The sequence below is a fragment of the Anas acuta genome, chromosome 1, assembly GCF_963932015.1.
Source record: "Anas acuta chromosome 1, bAnaAcu1.1, whole genome shotgun sequence".
NCBI classification, from domain to species: Eukaryota; Metazoa; Chordata; class Aves; order Anseriformes; family Anatidae; genus Anas; species Anas acuta.
The window spans coordinates 178606377-178632351 of record NC_088979.1 but is presented as its reverse complement, the minus strand read 5'-3'; the positions used below and the strand labels follow the sequence as shown (position 1 = coordinate 178632351).

General features: G+C 41.8%; 1 protein-coding gene across 1 annotated transcript in view; it reads right to left on the bottom strand.

Annotated features, from left to right (window-relative positions):
- MET (MET proto-oncogene, receptor tyrosine kinase) overlaps window positions 1-20233 on the bottom strand; it is a 135146-nt gene extending 114913 nt beyond the window's left edge. The window contains exons 1-3 of the mRNA XM_068669532.1: window positions 20139-20233; window positions 9893-9982; window positions 7627-7743 (exon numbers count right to left, since the gene is read on the bottom strand). The gene's annotated coding sequence lies outside the window, so the exon portion shown is untranslated. The remainder of the gene's footprint in view (window positions 1-7626; window positions 7744-9892; window positions 9983-20138) is intronic.
- Between the last annotated feature and the right edge of the window lie 5742 nt (window positions 20234-25975).

Below are 25975 nucleotides of genomic sequence, written 5' to 3'. Positions count from 1 at the left end.
TGTACAAACATCTGTCCTGAAAGCTTGAAAAAGCCTAGAAAAAGTAATAGGAAGTTTAGTGAATGGCAATGTAGTAAGGCTCACATTTCCCCCTGTTAGACAGCTCTGCAACTGTAATCCTTTAATGGGGGACTTTTCCTGCAGATTTTGGAGCTATTATGCAGATTTGACCAGCTATTAGAAGCTTTCCTTTTTGGATCGAGCTTCTGCTCTTGGCAAGCCACCATCCCTGTTATCTGACCCTTCCTTGAGGCACTTGGTCAGCCTTTCCCTGTCCCGGGGCTGCTGACACATTCAGTCCGTCATAGCAATGACAGACAGACTCCCAGCTGTTTTGTCCATTTGTCCATTCCCGCCGCCTGTCTGTCCGCAGCCCTCTGCAGACGGCAGCGCTCAGGCAGGGTGCCAGCCGGTGGGGCCAGACCCAGCTCGGTGTGCTTGCTCTCGAGGTGCTCACCCACCTTCTGGTGGTGCTACTCAGGGCTGTGTCATTTCGTGCCATCCTCACATACTCTCTGAGAGTGCTGAAAAAAAAAGGTTCTGAATGTTACAGCCCTTGGCTGGCAAAGATTTTGTAGGAAAATCTTAATTAAGATGCTTCAATATGACCCTAAGCTAGTGCCTGCTCTCTGAGAGTCTTTACAAGTTCACAGCTGCCAATAAACCGATGGCAGTAAACAACCACAGCTGCCCGGTGTTAAGGAACAAGAGCTTTTTAATGACCTTAAAGTACTTCGATTGGCTGTCCCTCACTCATTTGGGTTTTCAAACACGTGCTCTGGGGAGTCGCTTCAGTTCAGAAAATGTCTGACACCTTCCTTGCTAACATGCACCTTGCCTGTGATTCAGTGGTGCTGATAACAGCGGCAATCAGGTGTAGGAAGGGCTGCTCCATCTTAACGCAGATAGAGAAGGAGCTATGAACATTGAATCGTTTGCTTGAGGGTGAAGGAAAGGAGTCTGAGCAAAAATAAACATTTATTAGTTGCTGAGATTCCCCTGAACCCTTCCTGATTTCCTACTTCACCAGGTCTTAGGGAGGTGCAGTGTTTTGGAGGTAACAGGTTTTGGACGAGGTGTTATCACTCGCATCCGTGGCTGTTAATGATTAGCAAAGGTCCCCTGGTCCTTTTTTTCCGAGAAGATCCTGGACGCGCCCCAATTTCATAACATGCAAATTCCGCACTTCGGTTTTAATAAGCCATTGAACTGTGTTTGCCACTGGACTGTTGTTTTTGGAGCTGCTCGGAAATAATTTTTCTTAATGAAAATTCTGCTTTATGATGAAAAATGAGGCTCATGTTTTCAATTGAAAATGGTTTTGTTTTGATACCTCAAGTGTCTCATGAGAGCAATAGTCTGCACGCTTCACGCTCCAAAATCCTCAGTTGTGTGGGCTTCTTAAACAAACCGCTCCTCCCTTGGTGGTTTTTTCCCTGTTACTGACCTGCTGCAGGACTCATTATACAATATCTAGCCCAGCTACAAAACCTGGGCAACAGAGGGGACTGGAGACAGCTAAAGCTTTCATGAACCACCACAGGGACAATCCTGAACTGTTTTGTGTTGTTTTTTTTTTTAAGGAAAAAAAATAAATTAAAAGATGATTTAGATTTCTGGTAATCTGCTTTAAGGAAAAAAAATAATTAGATTTCTGGTAATCTGCTTTTTGAAAAACATGAAATGTTGTCCGGTAAATGGCCAGTTCTCACAAAAAATAAAATAATAAAAAATAATAATAAAAAAACAACTGTCAGAAAACACTATAATAAGAGTTTGCATATCATCAACTAGACTCCCCTTTCAAGAAGCCATGCTAATTCTGTCAGAGAGCTGCTCGGTGCTGCAGTGGAAGAATGTTTTTTAGAAGTTATGCTTATGACATTATAAATGACTGCACTTGAGATATGCATATACAAAGTGCTGAGCACAGTGGAAATTGAAAAACATGAACTGACCACCTGCTTCTGTGTGCTCAGACTCTTCTGTTGTGTAGTTAACCTGCAGGATACTTTATTGCCTGAAACTACTGAGCATTGCACACTATCCACATTTGCTTTCAAACAACTTCAGACTGATTTTTCCAAGGTATTTGGACCCAAAGGTATTGTATAGGATGTTTTTTTTCTTAACTCCTTGGGTACTATTTTATTAGCGCTCAGCCTGACTGCTTCTTGAATGTTATCTATTTTTCTGCCTCTGTTCTTGTTCATGTGATATTTTGTTAGATTATTTTTTTTAATAGATAAATAAGTAAATATATTAACTCATAGCCTGCAGCATTGCTCCAGTTGCCCTGCGGCAGCAGCAAGTTCTAGCATTGCATTTCCAGTTACCTTCCTCTTCCACGTTCAGCCTGCTCTTCAGATCACTCATGCCGCTGTTTGCCCAAGTGGGACTCTCTCATGCTTTTGAACTCTTTAGCATAAGTCTCTGATTTGCTTGAGTTCATCTCTGAGTGTTGTTTTTTTTTTGTTGTTGTTGTTGTGTTTTTTTTTTTTTTTTTTTTTTTTTTTTCTTTCCAGTCAGCTACCTAAGCTAACAGAATGGGGAGAGAAATGAAAATGGGGAGAAATTTCCTTCTATCCACACTGTGAATTTAAAATGCGTTGATGTACACCATGCTCAGTTCCAGTTTTACTTCCTTGATAAGAATCAAAGATATTCCACCTGTAACAAAATGATTGTCTGGGCCTTCTGTCATAGGCTGAGATGCTTCATGCAGTTATGATCTCTGTCAAACTTGTGTTTTCCATCTCAGCTGAGTTGCTTGGTGAGGTATTCTCACTTCCCAATGTCCCTGTGCTCAATTCTATCTGAGCCCCTTTCTAAAAAACACCCAGTGGCAGAAGAGGAATTATTTGGTTAAGGGAAGTCAAGAGCAAAATTTGCAGAGTTTCGGGTCAAGTAAGGAGTGATCAATGGGGTTTAGGGATGAAGCCTGACATTATCCTAAAAACAAGCCATTGTGTCTTCCAGGATACCTCGTATGTCTTTTGTCTCTCCCTTCTGCTCCTGTGAGACTGGTGGAGCAGACAGCACTCACTGACTGATTCTTTTGATGTCAACAGGATGAAAGCCATGGCTGAATTGGGCTATGGGCTTTCAAGATGACTTGGAGCATTATTCTCTGATTGCATTAATAAAGCTATTGAAGCAAATCTACAGCTGCCACGATAATTTGAATACAACAATCGTCTTTCTCATAGCAGTATTATGTAATTATATTGTGCCCAGGAAAAAATAACCTTGTCATGCCTTCAGGATATTTTTGGAGGCTGCTCATCTACCATGTTCATTTTGATTGCTATTCTGATAGGTATACTAACAGGTTTACCTATCATGAAGGCAGTCTGTCTTCCTTTGTTACACATGACTATATCACGTAAGATCTCCCGTTGAATTAAAGAGCTAGAATTGGCTGACTGAAGATAAACAAACTGGCAGTCCTACTCTGACATGTGAGAATAGAAACTGCAGTGCTAGCTCCCACATTTGCTAACCCTTCATGTTGTGATCAAATCTCAAGTTCAAAGATGCAAATTGCTTTAAAAACCTTGATGACTTTCATCAGCATGGACAAGTCAGATTTGTTTTTTTCTGGATCCTGCATGGGTTCTGCATTTGTGACCTGTTGGACAGCAGTGCAGCTGCTGGGCTGCCAGCAGCAGATGCAGTTATGTGTCCTTCAAGGTGCCTCAGTGGTTCTGCAGTACCACATGGAGTAAAAAGTAGTAAATGTATAGTGAAGCTAGAAAATAAACACACGTCCAACTAATTAAAGGAGCATGACATTTTCTGAAAAGCAAAATCCCAACCAAAACCCAAACAAACATAGTTACTGTACAGCCTTGGAGAGAACAGATGAACCTTTTGGGTGGTGTTCATTTATTAGGCTGTTCTGTCCAACATAGACAAGAACGTTGATTTTTGCTTCCCAGAGAAGAGGACTGCAGTGACTACAAACCTCTAGGTATTTTACATGTTCATTTCATTATCTCAAACAATTACTGAAAGCTCCTAGAAGATTAAAATTAATCAATTTATGTTTAATTGAACTGTGTTTTAAAAATCACATCATGAATATTTGCTCCTTAGGTAGATTTAAAAATAACCAGAAAAACATAACTACTGAGACTATAATTGAATAGTATTTACCTTTTTAATCACTTGCTGCTTATGTTCTCGGCTTAGCATCTGTATCTGAATATTCAACAAAACTTCAACAAGGTTTGCTTACTAGACCCCTACCATAGTGTCCAAAATGTCAATTAGTTCTCACTTTTAGCTGCTAGTAATCCTGTCGGTATTTATTATTTAGTATGCTGAATCTGTGATAGAAATATCCCTGTGCAGGGAAGAGTCTTTGACTTCTGTACAATATTAAATAACTAATGTTGTGACAATCTTTCAGAAATGTCACCACTCCTGCTTGTCAAACAACGCTTCAGCATTTTTGCAGACTGGCCGATAGCAGTCTATCGCTAACGGCTTGTTAGCTCCACTTAAATAGCGCCTCTGAAAACATAATTTATGGATTGGAAGAGACTTTAAAATTCTCATCAGGATGGTTTTGCAAACCATTGAGCAATCTGCCTGCTGATATGCATGTGGAGCAGTCAGCAGGGCCATGGAGCCGTGCAGAAGACCCCCACATGGGTCCCGTGCTGCGGCCCCACCACCATCCCCGCCGTGAGCAGCAGTGCTCAGACAAGCTGCTCCTCAGGGAGGGCTCCTTCCAGATTGGCACACACGTAGGCATCCCCATGCCCTGCCTCTCGCTGTTTATTGAAAAAATAAGTCTGAAAAGACTTTCTACCCGCATTGTTGTACAGCAGTAAAATGGGATAACCGCCAGTGGCTCTGATTTATAACCAGATTCCAGATGTAAGAGATTGCGCAGTGGATTGTTGCTAACCCAATCCCATTTAAGCTTGGGTGACAGACTATTATTTTCCATTAATATGTTGATTTTTTTGTAAACAAACAACAAAAGGAGGAATATGGGATGAAATAAGGAGGTGGATATGGAACAGAAGTTTCTGTTCTCAGCAGTTAATCCATCTTTCCACTTCATAACCCGTGTCCAAACTCCAGTGGTTCTGAAGATGGACTTTCTACAGAGCCATGATGCCTGCCTCGTATTTTGAATGTATTCATATTTAATAAGAGTATTATTGCATATTTTTCCAGATGCTACCTTGCCTGCAGCTGTGGCAGCAGCATTTTAGAAAAGTCTTTGTAAATTCAATTCAATAAAATACATATGCAAAGTGTGCGGAAACTGTTTGGTGAGGACAGGTACATTCGGGGTGCACGAGGTGCTATTTTTCTGTGTTGACCTCTAATAATTTGCATAAACCACCTGCCTCAGTTTATCCAACTGGCAAATTGTTATAAGAGCATGTTTTTTCCCCCCAGGGGCTGTGGACAGAACTCATTAATGTTTAATAAACATTTCCAAGTGCTTTTGTAAGATTATCCTATTCATAGTGGGTCATACTAATGAGATCTACTGATAAAAGGTGCCTTGTAAAAAGCAGGTGTTGTTCTAGTATTATCCACTTTCAAGCACAAATATTTTGTTAGAGTATAACAATCATGGCACTTTTACAGTGAACAGTTAGCCATCATTTTTAATTAAACTGTTATTTCTAATTAAAACAACATTAATTCTACATCAATAACATTAGTTATTCCTTTTTTTTTTCCATTGAGAAGCCAATCAAAATTCTGACACTGATAGCCAGAAATCTAGTAATTAAATTCCTTATGACACATCCCAGCTCTGACTCTGATTTTTATCCATCTCAGTACACAGTGCTGCCAGCAGCTCTCCACAATAATTTAATACTTTCTGAGAAAGCAGCTATTCATTTATAAGCCACCCTCCCTAAACTCTATGATATACATCATTCCTACCAGTAAAGCCTGGATTTTCTTCTCTCCACAGTCTTAGTTAAGAGGGTTATTACCTATGTCCAGTGACTCCCGAAACAGGCTATCTGTATGGGTCAGTTGTTTACCAGAAGTGGTTGGTATTGAGGCGTGAGAGGGAAAGGCCTTATTCTCATCTCCTACAGCAACTCCAGGTGGCTTGGCTTGGACCTGGCAAGCATGCGACACCAGACAGCAGTGTGCCTCAAGTGAAGGTGAGATGCAGGGCACAGCATGGCAGATGTGCTGTGCCACACACTATGCCTTCACTAGACAGTGTGAAAGCCCACATAGTTACTAATGCACAAATGCACACAGGAGGTAGAATTTATCCTCTTCTGAATCATAGAGATTTAGAATATTCGCTACATTACGTAAGTTTTCCAGAGAAATATCTCCATTTTGAAAGTCGAAATCTGTCCCAGGCAGGTCCAAGTCTGTTTGGCAGGGTAGGGCATGCCTTCGACTTTTCTTGAAGAGGATCCCTGCCGATAGTGCTTAGTGCTCAGTGGAGGATGCTCAGTTCTCCAAAGCTACATGTGAGGTAGGAACTGCATACACTTACACAAAGTTCAGAACTGCTCCAGCTAAAGTCAGTGGAATTATGGCAACCAGGACTTCATAAATACATAAATCACACATTGTATGTAAATACCTGAAGGGATGATGCAAGGAAGATAGAGCCATGCGCTTTTCAGTGGTGCCCAGTGTCAGGACAAGAGGCAATAGGCACAAACTGGAACACAGGAGATTCCCTCTGAACATCAGGAAGCACTGCTGTGCTATGTGCAGCTGACTGAGCACTGGCACAGGCTGCCCAGAGAGGTCCTGGCGTCTCCCTCTTTGGAGATCTTCAAATGCCACGCAGATGTGGTCCTGGGCAGTCAGCTCAGGGTGTCTCTGCTTGAGAAGGGGGTTGGATCAGATGGCCTCCAGAGGTCCCTGCCAACCTCAGCCATTCTGTGGTTCCATCATTCTGTAAAGCAAGCTTTTTTTATCTTTTTTTTTTCTTTTTTTTTTCAGTCCCAGGACTGCCTGATCAGTGTTAGCTTTGTTTACACAAGGTTCCCCAAAGAAGTGTCCTCTGGAGAGAGGGATCTGTGCAAAGATTTCTTCTTATCTTTCACATTTTAAGAGCCAGCCCCAAGGCAGGCTGTAAAAGGGAACTCCAGCTCTGTAGGAATTCCCATATTTTTAGGTAACTGATCATAGCAAAGCATGTGAAAATGCATGTTTTATGAAGCAGAAAAGCTGAAATGATAATTGTGAATTATTTCAATACTGTAGAAACTAATTTGCAGCTAGCTTTTTAATTTACAATTACAATGAAATTAAAAAGTTGCTGCAGAATATTTTGATTTATCTCAAGCTATTTTGGATGGAAAAAATACAACAGCAGCTATTGGAATACTGAATCTGGCTTGTGATTCTTGAGGCTATTTGGCTTTGAACTTCCATTCTGAGAAAAAAAACAACAAACTTCTTTGAAGCAGTTTTGTTGGGTGCAGGTAACGTTCATAGAGCAGTTCAGAAGGAAAGTTCAGCTTAGGTACATGGCATTGTCTTCTGGTGAAACTTTTCTCCTTTGGCAGGGTGTCTAGGAAAGACAGACTGCAAACACTGGTACCTAATTGAAGAGATCAAAGGCTCTTGCTTATATATAAATAAAATATTTCACTATGGACTCACCTCAACTCCACATTGTCTGTTTCTGTAGCAGGAATGAGGTGATCAGCAAGGTAGCAGAGGATATTGTCTGGCAGAAAGAACTTCTTGATTTCTGAGTGACGTTTCCTTCATTGATTGCTTGGAAAAAAGAAAAAAGTTCTTTAAGAAGGCAAATAGGCTGTGATTTATAGGGTTGCCACAGAGCCCCAGGGTACTCATGCTTAAAATATTAAAAAAAATATATCGATTTTAAGCACAGGTGCTTGGTATCCACTGGAGGGGAGATAATAAAAAGCTAGCTTTTCATCTATCTATAGATTTTTTATCTATCTATAGATTTTTATCTATCTATAGATTTGTCTATCCCCTGTTAAGAATGAAATGAAAGCTGCATTTGCCATGAGTTCATATATGAAGTTCTGCTGATGAACTATAGCCCTGGCTAGGCAAATGTGCAGAGCTTTTCTAACTTCATGTAAAAGCTTGTTTTCTGTTAACCTAAAATACCTTTCAAGAATTCTGAAGTTAATAAATAATACTGATGTTGCTGATTTATGGAAAATACTGAGGCTCTAAGCAGGCCCCTTTCTTCACTACTGACCTACTGAATGCTATGAAATTTAAAAATGTGGGTCAGAGAAGGACTAGAAATACCGTTGACTGTGAATACCTACTGCTATGGACAGAAGATGGTAACTGGTCATAAGGAAGATCTACAAATTATCATCTGTGGAGCATTAAAGATCAAATGGCTCACTGCTCCCCACTCAGATTTTGTCTCTCATCATAAGAAAACAGTTAAAAAATGATACAGGTGTAAAGCAACTCACAAGGTGGCTCTTCTTTTCATAAGTTCTCCTGCTCTTGTCCTGAAAGTACCCAAGGCTTTTTCCAGCTATATGGGTGACTTTCTGAACCTTTGCCTTCTAATGAAACACAGAAGCAAAATGTTCCTTTATGAGCCTGGAAAGAAAGTTTTTTTGCAAGCTTTCCATTTTACACAACATTTTTTGAAAGTCTTCCAACTGTAACAGCAGCAAAACACTGGATTGTGTGTAACAGAAGTTAAAAATATGATATGCATATCCCACAAACTATGATCACGTTGTTGACCCTTGTAACACAGCCGTGGCATAGCTGTAACGAAACGTACTCCCTTTGGCTACAGGAGGTCTCCAGTTCTCACCAACACCTGGAGGTGGAAATACTCTTAAAGGTATGAGAACAGCAATCCAGGTGCAGGAAAATCTCCACCAGAGCAGGTGAACCCTGCTTCATTGAAGAAATAGGTTGAGACAGCAAAGGGTCTCAACTTTGCCCCTGGCACCTGCAAAGCCTGAGCTTGAAGCCGCTGACCTGGCAAAGCACTGTCAACCGAAAGTGACAGCAGCTCCTGTCACCTCTTATCTTTTCTGTAGCTCAAAGACCAAAAGTAAAAAACTCGCTGTAAAGAAGATTTGGAGAGGATGTCTTCCGAGTGTCCGACAGAGCCTTGCCATTTCATTGCTATTCTCTCTCCACATTGTAGAGGACACAAACAAGGACTTTATGCTTTTAGACTAAACTAATTTTTTCAAAAAATAGGAGTCACAGTGTGAATGTGTCTGATAGACACATTCACTGCTAGAAGATGCTAGCATCTTTCTTGATGGCATACTCAGAAAGGGCAGGGGTCTTTGTTCTTCTCAAACATGGAAAGCCACCAAGTGATATTAATTCTAATCTAATAGCTTTCAGGTTGGCAGTCTGTAAGCTAATGGAGGAAGTTTTGCCTGTGAGGTGTACAACTTTAACCTATGTAAGGTTAAAGTTGTACACCTTTAAGTTGTACACCTATGTAAGGTTAAAGTTGTGAGGTGTACAACTTTAACCTATGTAAGGTTAAAGTTGTACAGGTAAGAATTTTGTTTTTATTAGACCTACCGTACTCACTTAACAACCAGAAGAGCAGGGATGGATTTAGTTTTGTGGAGGAAGCCAGAACTGTGCAGCTTCCATCATCACCCCACACTCATACACTGATGGCTATGCTGGTGGAAAACCATCTAAACTTCATTCCTCTGAACAACCATAAATACTTTGACATGCTAATGAAGTCTTACCATAGGTCCTTCAATTTTCAACATCTACATTTTTGCAGATGATTACGTCTTTATAGCAAAAGCCCCTATTTCTGCTTAGTTTAAAACAGTCATTATATACCTGCTGATTTGGAAGCTCTACTGTAACATTTCCAAACCTTACAAAATAATCACCAAAAGAGAAAACCCAGCACAGAACTACTTACTGTCACTTTCTGCTGCCCACAAGTCCAAAATGAATCTCATCTGAAGCATATGAGTACAACTTTGGATTGAAGATTGGCTTTAAAATTCATCTGAAAAATAAAGTAAGATGATGTTAAAACCGATATCTGGCCTTGTGTGTGAATACTGATGCCCTCATTTGCACACACCTAGAAATGTGTGTACTGAGTGCACAGTGTGTGCACTGAATATTAGGGCACACAGAGCAGACCTCTGGTTGTGAAACTGAATGCAATGATTAAAATTAGAAGCTCAGGTTCAGAATCAACAATAGGTGAGTGTTCCCCCCCCCCATCCCCGTGGCACCCATTTTGAGTCTTTTTAGGATCACTGGGCTCCTAAAGCAGCTGCTCAGCCAATCCTCAGGGCCCTGGGCTGCTGGTGTCCCAAGAAGACCTCTTAGAGCCAACATCATCAGAAAACCTCCAAGCATAAACCCATCCTATAATCTACAAATTGTATTGGACTGTTTCAGAGTACTGCAGAACATCTTATACTTCAGGAAAATGAGGACAATATGAGCAGAATTGTTAGCTGCAAGCTGCAGACTGATTTATGAATCAGTGCTGTTGACAGCTGTTTGTCAGATATGTTTTACACTTAACAACAAGCAACTTCAAAAACTCTCTGTTGATATCTCACTAATCTGAATTTCGTTAGCTAAATGTTTCCTATCATTTCTTTCAACACAGGAATCATGGCCTTTAGCATGATTCTTATCAAGAGAATCCAGCCCTTATTTCTTCCCAGCACACTGAGCTCTCTGTTGCATTGGCTCGGAGGAGATTGTTCCATGACCAAGTATTAATAGCTCCAAAGTCCAGGCAACAAGATTACCAAAATCCAGCAAATGTGTACTAAAAGGTGTATTAGGTTTACCTGATAAGATTTTGGTGGTGCGGGAGTTGCAGGAGTGGCCTCTGTCAACAGAGCCCAGCAGCTGTCCCAGGTCAGATCAGAGCCAGCTCTAGACGGCTCCAAAAGGGACCTGCTGCTGGCCAGAGCTGAGCCAGAGAGCGACACTGGTTGGGCCTCTGGGAGAGCAGATTTATGAAAAAAAAAATGCTGTGCAACAGCTGCTGGAAGAGAGGTGTGAGAAAATGGGAGAGGGAGAGAGAAAATGTGACCCCAAGGTCAGTGCAGCAGGAGGTGTCCCAGGCACACAGCAGCAGTTCCCCTGCAGCTCGTGGAGAGGCACCTGGTGGAGCAGGCTGTCCCCCTGCAGCCCATGGGTCCCACATGGAGCAGATCTCCACGCTGCAGCCCCCCCATGGGTGGAGGAGCCCCCGGTGGAGCAGGAGGAGGCTGCGGCCCATGGAGAGCCCCCGCAGGAGCAGGCCCCGGGCCGGAGCTGCAGCCCGTGGAGAGGAGCCCGCGCAGGAACAGAGGGTCTGGGGGGAGCTGATGCCCGTGGGGGACCCGTGCTGGAGCAGTTTGCTCCTGGGGGATGGACCTTGTGGTACTGAGCCATGTGGGAGCAGTGCTTGAAGAGCTGCTGCCTGTGGGCAGCCCCCACAGGCTCAGTTTGGGAAGGACGGCATCCCGTGGGAAGGACCCCACGGGGAGCAGGGGCAGAGAGGGACCATGAAGGAGTGGTGGACCTCAGGGACTGACTGCAGCCCCCATTCCCTGTTCCTCTGCAACACTTGGGTTGGAAGGTATTTTTAGTTTGCATTTAGATTTTCACTGTTCTAGTCTGTTAGTAATAGGTAATAACTTATATTAATCTTCCTATGTTGAGTGTTTTTTGCCCATGATGGTAACTGGTGAGCGATCTCCTTGTTCTTATCTCAACACTTTTCCACCATATTTCCCCCCCCCCCTCTTGCTTTGAGGAGGGCAAATGAGAGAGCAAATGTGGAGTTCAGCTGCCCATCAGTGGGAAACCACCACAAATGGCAATGCTAACAGTTTAACAATCAAGTTACAAGCAGCAAGTTACAAAAGAAGTCAAGTTGTCTCTGTCTTTCCTTAGTTTTCCCCTTAATGGTCTCATTAGTTTTTGTAGTTGGGCATAGCAGTTAATGGCCTCTGCAATAAATCCGGCAAAGTGAGGTTTTAAATCATCAAGGTAGATCTGTGCTACTGGTTTGTCTTGTTATTTTCCATGTTGGCCTCTACTGCCTTTATTTAGGTCATGCTCCTTTAATTTTAACTGTTTCAGAGTCTAACAGGCAATATCTAACTCTGAAATATTAAATCTTGACCACAGACACGCCAGGTCAGTGTGTGCTCTAGGCTCTACAAAATGATGAATCAAGGCTTTCCAGACTCACATTGGCTTAAAATCAGAAGAGTTTGAAAACAATGATGACAAAAACATGGTTTCATTTTATTTGTCTCTCGCAGTTCACAACTTTACTATTCAGATTTAATCAGCAGCCCAATGAAGGGCAGAGAGTCTCTTTTAAAAACCCCACCTTCACATGACTCAAGGACCAGGGAGCTTTAGGAAGAGCAGCAAGGAAAAACAAAAATCACAATCAAGCCTCAAGGTTGGTAGCAATTTGCCTGACACAAAGATCCGTCATTGCACTCTCAGAATCCACGTACTACAATAATAATCAAATTTTAAACAGAGATTGTTGTGTTTTGTGTTTCCTTTTTTCTTGACAGGTTTCGTGTCTGATTCACTGGAGTATTTATTGAGTTTGGGGATGTTCAGCCAGTGTACAACTGGAGTAAAACAGACATGAATCATGCGCTCTGTGTGCTTTGTACTGTAGCTGCTAACACTTTATAATGTTGTCTAGAAATCCAGAAGAATGATTTAGTCAAACCATGGCTTCTATTTCATTTTTATTAAACCTGGCTCTCTGCCTAAACTCTTGCCATTTTGAACAGTGAACTTAGGTTAGGATGTATTGCTTTATTCTGAACATTTGTAACCTCCATTGATCTGCTCAGGTAAAAGCAGAGAAAAAAGTCTTTATTATTGATGTAGAAAATATTACTTCTCCATTGTTTTTCAGTCCACAATCATTTGTCACATTCTCCTTGATAAATCCCCTTAAGTATTCCTTGTTCTGGACCTAGAAATCCCATCCATGTTTACTTGGTGGGATCCAGGTGAGTTTCCATACAGTGAAATTAACTCCAGCACTTTCTCCACGTCTAATTTCTGAATAACCTCATTTTGCACTAATATGGCTTGCAGTGGCCACTCATCTCAGAATGGGGTGGTATCTTCCTGCGACTTTGGTGGCTGCAGGTTCCTGACCCCTCTTGGGGACCCCATGGCAGCCCCTGGGACGAGCATCCTTCTGCAGTGCCGAGGAGCTGAGACCTGCCCCAGAAATTGTGGGGCCAACATTATGGCTAACAACCTTTCAGTTTCATCCTTCTGCCTGCTACTTGACATCTCTAGTCTCTGTATCTGACAGTTCCAGCAGAGTAAATAAATAATTTTCATACTTGTCATCAGCGCCATGACCCGGCCGTGGCCCAATGAAGTTTGCTCAGTGCCTCTGCCCTGCGAAAGCCATGATTCCAGCGCCCTTTTTGCTCTTACAGCTTCTGAGGCAGAACAAGCTTCCCAAGGTTTGCGGTCAGTGCATGGCTGTCATGTTTCATTTTGCCTGATACATATCAAGGTGATACCTTCAGCAAGTGCGTTTTGCTATGCCATTTGTTGATTTCAGCCTTCTAATTCCACCTGCTGGGAACCAAACTGTCGCTACGCTGGTCACCAGGCTATTTCACTGGCTGTTTTCTGAGTCTGAACACAGTTTTTTAGAGTTCTTAGACTTTATAGATTATTCTTTTTCAATGTGCAACCTGTGTGTATGAGTATGCATTCATTTATATTAATTGTTCATTCCTCTCTGGGCTCCATGTCAGTTTGTTTGTGCGTATGTGTTTTCACATTGAGGGTAACATAATTTGCTCTTGCACAGGGTGTGCATCGGCATGCATGCAAACAGGTTAATATATTAATCTCTTCATACATGAGCCATATGTTCCTGTCCAGGTTACATGAAGATAAGCTGACGTGTTTTCCTCTTCTGCATACAGCATGACTCTCTTCATATGTCAGTATTTCCCAGCAGCCTGTCATTTGAATCACACATTATGTAAGGATGTTCTGTTTCCCAGTGGAGAACATTTTTTTTGTTTGTTTTATTTTCTGAAATGAATTCAAGATGATGCTCTGCTATTATGAAAGAAAAGAAAAATGTTTTGCCTGACTCAACTATTTATTCAGATTGGGAGCAATGTCATGCGTAGCACTTAAGAACATTTCTGGATCTGGTGGGTGGGATCCATCTCACCTGGTTTTGGCTGTCTTAATGTCATGTTAGTGCAAGCTGGTCATCCTGGCTCTTGCTGTAGTCAGTGGAAAATAATACCGGTCTAGAGGCTCCCTCCCTATGGTAGACATCCTGCTGTAGATGCCTAAAGCACGTGGGAGGACTGCTGCCCAGCGACAGGTATTTGTAGTAGGTCCTGAAGCTTGCTGGCTTTTGCTTTGCTTTGCTATTGTAGGAGGAGAGCTTTACTCACCTTTTTATCTGATGAAGTGAGTCCTGGGACTCAAGCAATGCAAAAGGAGATGAACTGTCTGTTTCATGACCACAGTTTGCCTTGCAAGCAGGTTTTTCAAGCCTAGACATGGCCCAGACTGGATGAAAGGCATTCAAGGGAGTGGACTAGGATATATGAACTATAAATGGCACAGGCATTTAATGGCATAGATCCTGGAGGGAAGCTTCAGCAGACTAACTGTGGACACAAGACCAATGAAATCCAATCCCCTTGAATTCATGGGCTTGCATCTGATCCTGCAGGTGAATGATGATTATCTTGCCAATGATGACATTGTCTGATCTTTAGTACAGGGGCAAGGCCAGTGGCTTGTGTTTGCATTGTGCTGGAACTGCTGTGTAGGCAAACAGGACGACAGTGCTGCAGCACTGATAAGCCTGATGTGGAATTTAAAGCAACTGTCCCCTACGGAGTAAGAAGATGGTGAGTGAAAACAACAGGGCCCAGGAAATAAAGAATTAATGTTCAATTTGTGATGATTTCTCCCATTTGCCTTCTGATTCCCTGAAGTATTTGTGAAAGGAAAGGCAGCAGCCCAAGACAAAACCTGGTGTATTTTGCTAATTTTGTAACTATTAAGACATAAAACAGACACAGATTTGGACTAAATAAAACAGCCAGATGATATCCAGTGGAACTGAATCTCAATAGTTTCATCCTCAGCAAAAGGGTTTAGAAAGTCTAGCAGGATGCTCAAACTTGACGAGAAGGGAATCTGAAGAGAAGAGATAGGAGCTTTCCCTTTTTTGGCCTTGATACACTTGAGACAATCAGTAACTTTATGGATCTGGGGAAGCAAATTTATTTATAGAACAGGAAGTTTTTTATGAGTTGCTGATATACACAAAAATTATAGAAGTTGGCTCTTACTATCTTCTAAGCTTCCTCTAAGTGATAAACTTACAATTTATCTTTGTGCAGAAGATCATTTTGTCCCAGAATTATACAACTGGGTGAAATACCTGCCAATAATTATTTTTAAGGGATGAGGATATTTATTTATTTATTTATTTATTTTTATGAGAATTGCACTGGACTTTGGGTGGAGCTGAATCCAGCTCCATGTTTTAATAGGAATGTTTTGGATTTGGCTGATTTTTCTATTCTAAATATGGAAATGTTTCAGATTAAAACATTTATTTTTAGGGCAGTAATACCCAATCTGTTTTAGGCATGCTTCATAGCTGCAGCTTTTTGTTATCCTTTCTTTTCCTCCTCTCTTCCATCATCCCATGACCCATGACTTCTCAGTGCCCCTGCCTTCTGAGATCTATAGTGCTATATTTCCTTATCACCAAGCAGCAAACTTCTTTTTCTCTGAGGTTTGAACCTGGGAGTAAAAAAGAGAATGAAGAAACGTAATAAACTTAGCAGCTGTCTCTCTTCTGTTCTTCAGTCTCAGCAATACTTCTGCTTTTGCTTCTATATCTTATCTTTAATGTTGTCGTGCCTCACTCAGAAGGCTTGCCTCATAGGCTGGGAACTACTGCTTTTGGTGATGACTTGTTACTTTTTTTTCCTTCCATTTATCACGTCTGAGTTAACTCGACAGCTTTCAGCTGCTGCCAGGTTGTCAACACTGGATCCAGATGTTCCCAGAGTACAGACTGATGTAGTAACAGCTTTCAAACTGCAGCATCTGACAGCTCGCGGCTCCCTACTTTTTTCTCTTCTGCACTACACATGCCTCAGCCCTTTCCTGGAGGGATCACATCAGCAGCAGGGTGGGATTTGGCTCCTTTGCCCCCTTGCCCCTTTCCTTTTTGGTTGAGACTGCCAGCCTGGGAGTCTGAGGCGATGCTGGTGTGGCTTAGAGCAGAACTGGAACGCCTGCTTCCCATATGGTTCAGAGCAGCTGGCGGATGGTAATGAATGCCAGTGTCCAACAGCAGGAGCCTGTTGTGTGTACGTGTTTGTATCATGCGTGTGCACCTCCTGAATTGCCGCTGTGTTGGGCAGCAGCTTTCTTCTCTCTGCTAACAAATGCCCTGAACGGCTCCCATAAAAGTGCATATTACTGGGTACTGCAGCTTGCAAATCATAGTTTTCATTGCTATGGCTTACATGCTAATGTGTATGTGTCAAAGCATTTTAATGAACTAAGCAACATAGCTAGAAATACATTTTATCTATATTTTGCAGAGGGATGTGGGAGAGATGCCAGCTGGATATCTTGATTAAGAATCAGAAATGACCGTGACAAGTCTCTTCTTCAAGATATAACATCACCCAGTACCTAAAACATCAGCCGTGATGTTTATATATAGTGTTTACATATGAAGCATGACTACCTGCATATGAAGCAGACTACCTGCAGGGTAGTCTTTCTGCAAGGTTGCCATGTTTCCAAGAGCTGCAAAAATATCTGGAAGCCTGCAGCAAACCCACAAAATGGAAACATGTTCAAAACTTTCCCTGACAGGATATTTTCAAATGAAAGAATATTTCATCCTAGGAGCAGGTCAGTTTGGATGCCTGCCTCAGGAAAAGTGAGGACTATTTTGAAGCTGAGCATAGGTAAGCAACAGAAACTATATAAAAGGAAGGGCATGTTAAAAATACCACTGCCTGTTTGTGATTCAGGACAAGTCCTCCATGAAGCTTTAGTTACCTCAAGAACTGACTGGGTAATGGGAACAGCTTTCCAGCACTTGCTCTTGCCCATCTGGCTAAGGGGTTTTGTACACTTGGCCAGGACCTCACAACTTTGGGGACTGTTGGTGTGTGGCATTTAACCAAGAAGAGCAGCTGCTGCTTGTTGTTGAGCCAAGTGTTGCCCAGTCCCCGACTGTGAGTTTGTCATATAACCTACCACCATAATGGAGATAATAACATTTGCCCTTCTTTAGAAATTACTTTGAGATCTGCCAAAGAAAAGGGCCTATTCAAATGCAAAGCCTGATGCTTTTATTTATTAATAGATGTTGTGCCAGAGTCACCAATCTGCTCTTGATGCCTAAGTGCTGCTCTGAAAACAGAATCTGCCTGCCTGATTTAACCCAGCCGGCGAGCTGAGGCCTAGGGCTGCTTTGTGATATTAGGAACAGCACGAAACAGCCAGATGTTAACCAGCAACCATTCAAGCCTGGTGTTATCCTGCCTGTTATCCTCTAAAACTTGAGCAAACGTACAACTGCCTAAAGCTTGCCCGCCAGCAGCATCGCTCCTGCACCTCCTGATGCTGAGCACTGGGCTTCTCAAAACACTCTGGCACCCTCAGAGGATCAGTTATTCTTGCAAAAATAAATAGTGATTACAGGTCAAACTATCATCTCCCCAGGGAATTTATTTTTATCTGTGCCATAAGACCCACAGGGGTGTCTCCTTTGTGCTGGGCTGGCAAGCACAACACAGGACTAAACTGTGTTTGCCTAGCACATGAGCATTACTCCAGCACTACCTGGTGTTTCTAGAGACTCTGGCTCAGCTCATTCTCAGCCAAAATTTCTAGGGGAGATAGACAGGAAAAAAGAAAAACAAAACAAAACAAAACACCTAATTTCAAACAGAGAGTCTTGCTCTGGCTTGATTCCTCTGCTATTAGCAGGTGGGAGATCGGCTTGTCTAACATTGTGCTTGCTGCCTTTTGTTTTTGACTGTGCACGAAGCCTTGTGCTGATTTAAGTCAAAGCAGAAATTTGCTGGATCCATATTTGCTGTCCTCGGGGGAGTGCTTTATTAGATTACTTCTTCCTCCATGTTTACAGTAATAGATGACTTTTAGAAACACTTCTATTAGGGTGAAAGCGGAGGGTGTATTTCCACCAGCAGAGTGCTCAACAAACATTTGTTTTAGCAGATGAAATGTAAGTGCAAGCAACTTCATTAATACACTTTTACAAAGTTGGTTGTTCTCCTGGAGCCAGTGAGTTACAGTCTGTTTATTTTGATTTCTCGATTTAGCATATTCATGGCAGTACTTTTTTTTCCAGACACCACGTAGGCAGATGCATCATTGCGAGTGCGGGGTTAAGAACCCCCCCTGTAAGCCAGAGCGAGCCCCGTTGCTAGGTTCATATTGAGGTGTTCTGATTTAAAAAAATAGAAAAAAAGAAAGAAATGGGATTAAGCTGGATCCAACTCGTTCCCTCCTGAGCTCCAGAGTGTTTTCTCCCGAGCAGGCCGCCGCGGTTAGCCAGGAGAGGGCAGCCTCGCCTTGCGGAGCTGCCCGCGGTTACACCAGGCTCCGTGCCCCGGGGGTGCGGCCTGCTGCTGGCTGCCTGCTTGGCCGTGGATTTTCTCCCTAATTTAGACTAAAACCCAAGAGCGGCGCTTTCTGACCGCACAACGCGTGTCCTCGTGGATTAAGCAAAGATAAATACAGCCGAAGTGCTCCTTTTAGCTGAGACGTTTGCCCCCGTAGCACCCTGTGCTGTGCCTCACCAAACGGGGCCCGCTGCCCGGGGCTGGTTGTGCTCTCTTGCTGTTGTGGGTGAAATTTGGTGCTTTGGAGAAAGCCAGATCACAGCAGGGTAAACATGATGGAAGATGTGTTAAGCTTAGTGAGCTCATTTTGGTTGACGAGAGCCTAATTTTCAGCTGGTTTAGATCAGTATCATTCATAAACGTTAGAATCACAGAATCATTTAGGTTGGAAAAGGACTCTAAGATCAGAAGATGAGGGTCACTGGAGCAAACCATGAAGGAAAAAAAATAAAATAAAAAGCATTGAAATAAGTCCTGTTTGCCTTTCTCTCTGATTACTCATACCTTTTAATGATGTTCTCCCTCACCGTGGGGTGGGATTTCCCTTGGCTTATTTCAGTTTCCATTGAAATAATTTGGAAAATTCCAATGGTTTTGGTGGAAACAGGCTCAAAAAATCTGTGATTCTCGGAAGTGCTCTTCCTTTCCAAGAAGCATCAAAAGTGCTTTATCTTTCACAGAAGTTTAATGCTGCTTCACTTTTGATGCTGAAAATGCATTACATCAGAAATAAAACACAATGTAAATGAGATTATACAATGAGCTCCCTACTCAAAGAGATTAAATTGCACAGCATTTTAAATATCTTGCATTAATATTCTTTGGACCGTCATTTCATTTCTTTGTCTGACATTTGGAATTTATTGAACAGTCCAAGCTACCTTAATTTTAATTCATCGTCTTTAAGGATTTGACATGTTCAGTGAATTTGGCTTACTCTCTTTAAACACAGATTTCTACTTCTTATTAGCAAATTCCTGGAGTTTCTTCAGTTTTTGTACCTCCACAGTGTTGCTGTGTATTGACAGACTCACTCAGAAAGCAAAGCTATTTTTGGGTGTCTCCCTGGTTAATAACGAAAAATGTTCCTCTTGCAAAAGAAAACTATTTCTCTTCTGCGTGAGTCATGACTCTGCTTGTATGCACAGTGAAAGATTTCCAGCTTCTCAGGCTTTGCTGGCATTCGGGGCAGCTTTCAGCCAGCCAAGATTCACATGTGGAAACTAAATATGGTCATAGGGTTATACTCCCATTTTTTGCCCATTACTCAGGCTCTTGCATGGTGTACTTCGATGCCTACTCCCTTTCTGCCACTCTGCATCTCCTTCTGCAGTGTTAGTTTACTCTGTGGTTAAAGCTAGTAAGATCGTAGACAGCATCAGTTACAAACAAGCAGTGTTTCTTGTTCTGATGAAGAGTACTATATAAACGAAAGAGCTAGTATTAAACCCTGGAGGGAAACTAAAGCCCAGGTACCTTTATAGAGCTTCATTCTAGAGGGTGTCACCTTAAGTCTTAGTCCAACTTCAGCTGTAGTAATTGCCACAGCTTCCATGGCAGAACCTGCCAAAAATAGAAAAACAAGACGGAGAGAACAATTTTTTTTTTTTTACAAAACAAAACAACAAACAGAACAGCCTGTGTATTTTCAGCAACAAGAAGTCAGAGGGACATTTTTATAATTATATACAACAGCCAGAAGAGTTCTGATGTCATGGGAGCCAGAAAAAATATGTCTGAAATTATACTACGTTTCACCGTGGAGGTTAATCAGTGAGCCAAGGCATATTTAGGTTCTTGTAAGGGTGTTTGACCCCTGCTTAGGGCTGGTCAGCACATGTGGCCATGGAAGAGCAGTGGCAAACACAAATTACTGAGGTCTGCCAGCTACACAACTGTTGGCGAGGCGCTGACTCCCTTCCGACATCTGTCCCAGGGAGCTCGTCCCTTCCTTATGGGCTTTATGGACCTGGTGGGAGTTGCACGGGGCCTGATCTCATACTTAGGGCTGGGCTTCAACTTCCTTTGCAGCTCTGCCTTCTCCATTTGCCTCAGTGCTCTTCTGAGTTGTGTAAAAACTTTTAGCATTTGTCAGTGAAGAGGAAACACTAGCTTTGTTCCCAGTTTTCACCTTCAGCCTCCACTGAGAGTTCATTACAGTACGGCTCTGTGACCAAAGGTATCTACGAATAAGGCCCATTTGCAGCAAGACATTTACATAGTGTCAAATGCATAAATTTTCCCTGCAAATTAGATGAGACTGTGCACATACCTGATTAAGACAGACTTATGCTCAGGCTGGATTACAATTTTGCTTGGGAGATTTTGTTAGCTGATGATTTATTCTTGCACTGTATAACCTCTATGTGACTTTGTGGCTTGCTACAATATTTCTGTTAGGAACCAAAACCACAATTTTTAAACAATAGCTGTGGCAACTACATGGATTAGTGAGCATGAACTAGAAGTATTGACACAAGTTTTTCAAACTTTTCTTTTTAGATTGATTACTTTTTGTGTGTGTGTGTGTGCAGTTTTTGTGTTCAATTGTAAATAAGTTTCTAGTAAAAGAAACATACAAAAATCACTTTAATTGGATAAAGAGGGCTTACTTTCTTGATGAATGCCACACACTGGAGAGCAACAGTGTTTAGAGATTAGATTCACATCAGATTCCCTATGATCTCTTCACTACCCCCTGGCTACAGAAGGGTTTTTAAGGCAGAAGTGGTTCCAGTTTCAGCCCTAGGTCTCTGTAGCACAGAAATTACCAGAAAAATAGTGTCAATATTGGGAGAGGTATAAACTAAAAATCTTTTAGCTTATTTCTTTAGTTTGAGAATCAGTCCATTAAAGAGACATAGAATAGAAATTTCTGCAGGGCATTATGTAAGTGTTTTTACTTGTGTTGCGTATACCAATATTTATTCTGGAAACAGAGAACTTGTTTTCTGAGAACTATTCCATTTCATGCCACTTTTCAAAACTATTGAACTGTCTTCAGAAATATTCAGACATGCCTTATGCCAATTATTTGCACCTGTTGCATTCCTTATGCAGAATTAAGTCACTGATTCTTTTGCAAAGCTCCTAAGATTGTTATGTTCCACCTCAGAATATCATTTGGTGTTTATATGTAGTGAAATGTGATCACATGTACCATGAAAAGGGATCAACATGGCTGCTGATCTGGACTGCAACTATCCGCATGTCATTGTTTGTCAGATAAACTATTATTTCTTAAGATAAAAGTGGTATTTCTTGACATGCTTCCATCAATAGTTGTGTTTGGTAACCCAGCAGGACAGCTGAGCTGTTGGGAGCAACTCAAAATCTGCATTTGACACACACTGTTTTTGTAGGGCCACCACAAGTAACATCGCATACAGAAAAAAATAGATCCAGTAACTGGCATTATTGACGGGCATTCAGAAACATAGTACGAGGACTCAACAGAAAGCAATGATATGGTTATCTATTAATTCTGATGTGGTTTTCTGTCAGTGGAATTAAGGCTTTTTGCTTCTAGTCGGTGTTTGTAAATAAATGCAAAAATGAATGTAGGCTCCAGCTAGAAGTTTATTAAATACGGTTGATCAGGGCAGCTACAGAGTGATTTTTCTGGGTAAGATTTGTTTCCAGAATCATCTACATGACTTATTGGGAACTTACTCTGAATATAGAGATCAGAATGGAAACAAAGCAAGATTTCTTTAAGGTTTCTGCAAATTGTAGACCTTCTTCTGCAGCCATGGTGATGAGATAGCATGGAAGGGGCTTCAGAGGGAAATACCTCAAGTTGAAGCTGCTGAACAGAGAAGCAGGGCTCTGTGTGACCTCCTCTCAAGTCTACTGAAAGAAGTGTGGTACAGATGAACCTCCTCATGAGCTAGCGACATGTCTGCACAAATGAAGGAATTTCTGGACATTAAGGCAAAGTAAGTGCTGGTGGTGAAATGGCTTGAACAACTGGAACGACAGTAATGACCTCAACAGGGCAACAGAGACAAGTGTGGTTGTAGCTGTGAAGCTGAGTAAAAGGTTTAGTGCAAAGACATACAGTATGTGCCTTTAACCATTGCTAATGCATATATATGATTAACTCAGTGTTGTTTAATTTACTATTGTATTTTTGTAGGGTGAATCTTGAAAATCAGGAATGTTGCTTATCAAGAGAGTTGACATTCAACTTCCCCAAGACTCAGGGCAGGGGTTCAAACTGGAGGCGTGGTAATATTAAGAGGAATACCTCTGTGCTCGAGCCCTGTTCTTGTTGCCATCAGCAACAGGTTTGTTTTGGGTTTCAGTCCTCAGTAATCCATGAATCAACGGGTCACAGAAAATTAAGATTATTTTTTTCCTTATGTTGGATAGCTATCCACCAACAGTAGTCACAGTGTGGTTTCAACGATAAAAGTTTTAGTGCCTCAGCCAAGAAGTAAACTGATGAATGGTGAAGTCCAAGTTTTTTGAAGACGCCTACCACAGAAAGTCTTTGCTGAGGAGCTGGGCAGTGCTGGCTGTAACCTCTCTGTGCTGAATACTAGCATTTGGTCAGGCAGTTCTGCAACCCAGAGGAACAAATCAGTATTTTAAATGGCTTTCCTCAAAGAATGCTCGTTAGAAATACACAAAAGAATTTTGTTTTAACAACAGGAATGATGCTCCAAAGACACTCAAATTCAGACCAGAAGACCCGGTATTGCTAAAATCTGACAAAAGCAGCTTCAGCTTTTTGTCTCCAGACATCTTTGTTTCACAGGATTCCTTGGACTGTTTCAGAAACTCAGCACAGATGAAAGAGGCAGAATTTTATTTGTTTCCAAATGTAGTTGGATCATTGTCTAGCAGGGGAGTAACAACATCTACTCCTGTTGAAAGAAGACAGCTGAATTGACAGAAGCCCGTAACAGCTGAATTGGAGCCTACACATAATGAAATAAAGAGATAAAACACTGCACAAGCCAGAAGATGAAGCGTCATGAGATGACAAAGCATGAACAAACCTTGAGGGTGCTTGTCTAAGCCTAAAGGGACTCTCGTGCTCTGTTCACTTGTCAGTTCCAATTACTGGGATATTTATAGTCCTACAACAAACGTAGACTACACTGGAGGATTTCTGTCAATGAGACAGATCATATATATCAAGTAAGTGATTTGGGAAGATGACATGCTGCTGATTGTGGGGAGCACAGGCTAAGTGTTGCCCACCAGCACATTGGAGTTGGGTGTTGGGACTGCAAGCAGAGTTTTTCTAGCATCTCCTGAGCCTGCTGGCTGCTGGCAGCACTAGGAGGTTCCCCAGCCAGCTCCCCAGTGTGCTCCTCAAAAATGGGAGGCAGTTTTCAGGCTCAGATGTTCACCCAGCATGGCTCACATGTGAGTCTGGTCATACATACCATGCCCAAGGTAAGTTTTGAGCTGACATGTCAGTACATTTAAACCTAGCTCTATGTGACCTACCTAGGGTCATTTCCCTTCAAGGTGAATCATGGTTAAGTAGAAATTTGCACATCCCGATGATACTTTAGTGCCTTGGCTACTGTTGTCTCTATTACTTATTGTCATACCCCCCACCCCCTTTTTTTTTTTTCCTTCTGAGTCTCCATCCATCACTACCAGATGGAAGTATGTCTGCCATACAGTTTCACCTTACTCCCCGAGTATAAAAAACAAATCCCCTGAGATTCCTTCATCCCGTCATTCTCTCTGTAGACCACGTCTGTTCCTTTTGATGTACTTTTTCATTTGCTTAACACCAGCTATTTCTGCACCACTTTTTTTTTTTTTTCCTGCCAGTAGAATTTCTGGCATCATGTACACCTGGCAAGCTACATCTAGAGCTCTGTTTGCTGGAGATGGGAAGGCTGCATGTTGTGATGAGTAATAGTCATAGGTGAATGCCTGTATTCTGGTAATTGCCAAAAAGTTATACAACGACAGGTCCTGTGGTCCCTTAAGGTTTCTCTGAGCTAATCCTCTGGTTTAAAGCATTTTGTAGCTCATTTCCCAGCTCTTTTTGGCAACCCCTGAGAATGCCTATCACCTCCAGTTCCTGCAGGAGAAGGTGGCAGCCTTCACATTCATAGGTCTCAGCAGTGAGTGGATGTGACCTGGATGCCTGTAGACTGAGTTCTACTGACAGTTATGTCCAAGGAGACTCAAGAGTCTGTAGAGTTATGTTGATTTAGGTTCTTAAAACAAAAGCAAATTACTTACTGGTATTGAGCCTAGGACCTTTTGTGGATTGTGTCTTGACTGATCACTAAAATATGCCTTGACCATATGGCACTGAGTCTGATCGTTCTCTTCCCACTTCCACTATCTTTAGTAAAAACAATTACAAATCAAGTGAGAATACTGTTCATCTAGGTAGTGTCATAGATACCAACACACAACATTTTACCGTTGAAGACAGTGTGCACTAACTGCACTATAGAACTGAAGTTTTAATTTAAAATACTACAGAAGAATGCCAAATAAAAATAACATATCCTGTATCACACAGTGCTCCAGTGTCAGACAGCATGAGTGGAAACTTTAAGGCTTCTAAGACACCAATGAAGACAGCAAAGGTGTTATAAGTTAGTAGTGATTCATTCTATACCTTTTTCCTCTTCCTTAGGTGGTGAGGGAAAAAAAAAAAAAAAAGTGAGGAGGATGCAGCAAACACACAAGGCAATAAAATCAGGGGACTGAACTGGGAACAGTTTGTATTTAACGTAAGAGATGGTCAAAAGACACCTTGGGTGCAGCTTTGGAAATTCTCTACTGCTAATAAAAGACTGGTTTGTTGTTCTATCATCTTGCAAAATTATTTCAATAAATGCATTTCAAAAAATATTCTACATTTAATCCATTGTTTTTAAACAAGAAAATTCAGAAGGATCTATCACACAACCAAACAGTTCATGCTCCCTCATTTCTCAAAACTAGGGTGCTCTGCTCCATCTGGCTTCAGCTAGACTGCCCTGCTTCTCCAAACATCATCTCAGGTAATTCAAAAGGAAGCAATTCAAGCTAACTGGCACAATTTAAGAGTTGATGTCATGGAGGTTGAGAAGAGTGACCAGAGACAGCCAAGAAAGTTCTTGCTATGAACCTAGAAGGTTTCTGCTATGAGGTAAAAGTGCTGCTGAGCCCACCTGAACACCCAATATTATGACACTGACTTTCATATCTAGCAGTGTAAGTCTGTCTCCATGACATTTATAGACATGATATGTGATTGTCCAACGACATTGCCCAACAGCAAATATCTAATCCTGTAAAAGACAAACCTGGACCTTGCCAGGGGCTGTATCATGACAGAT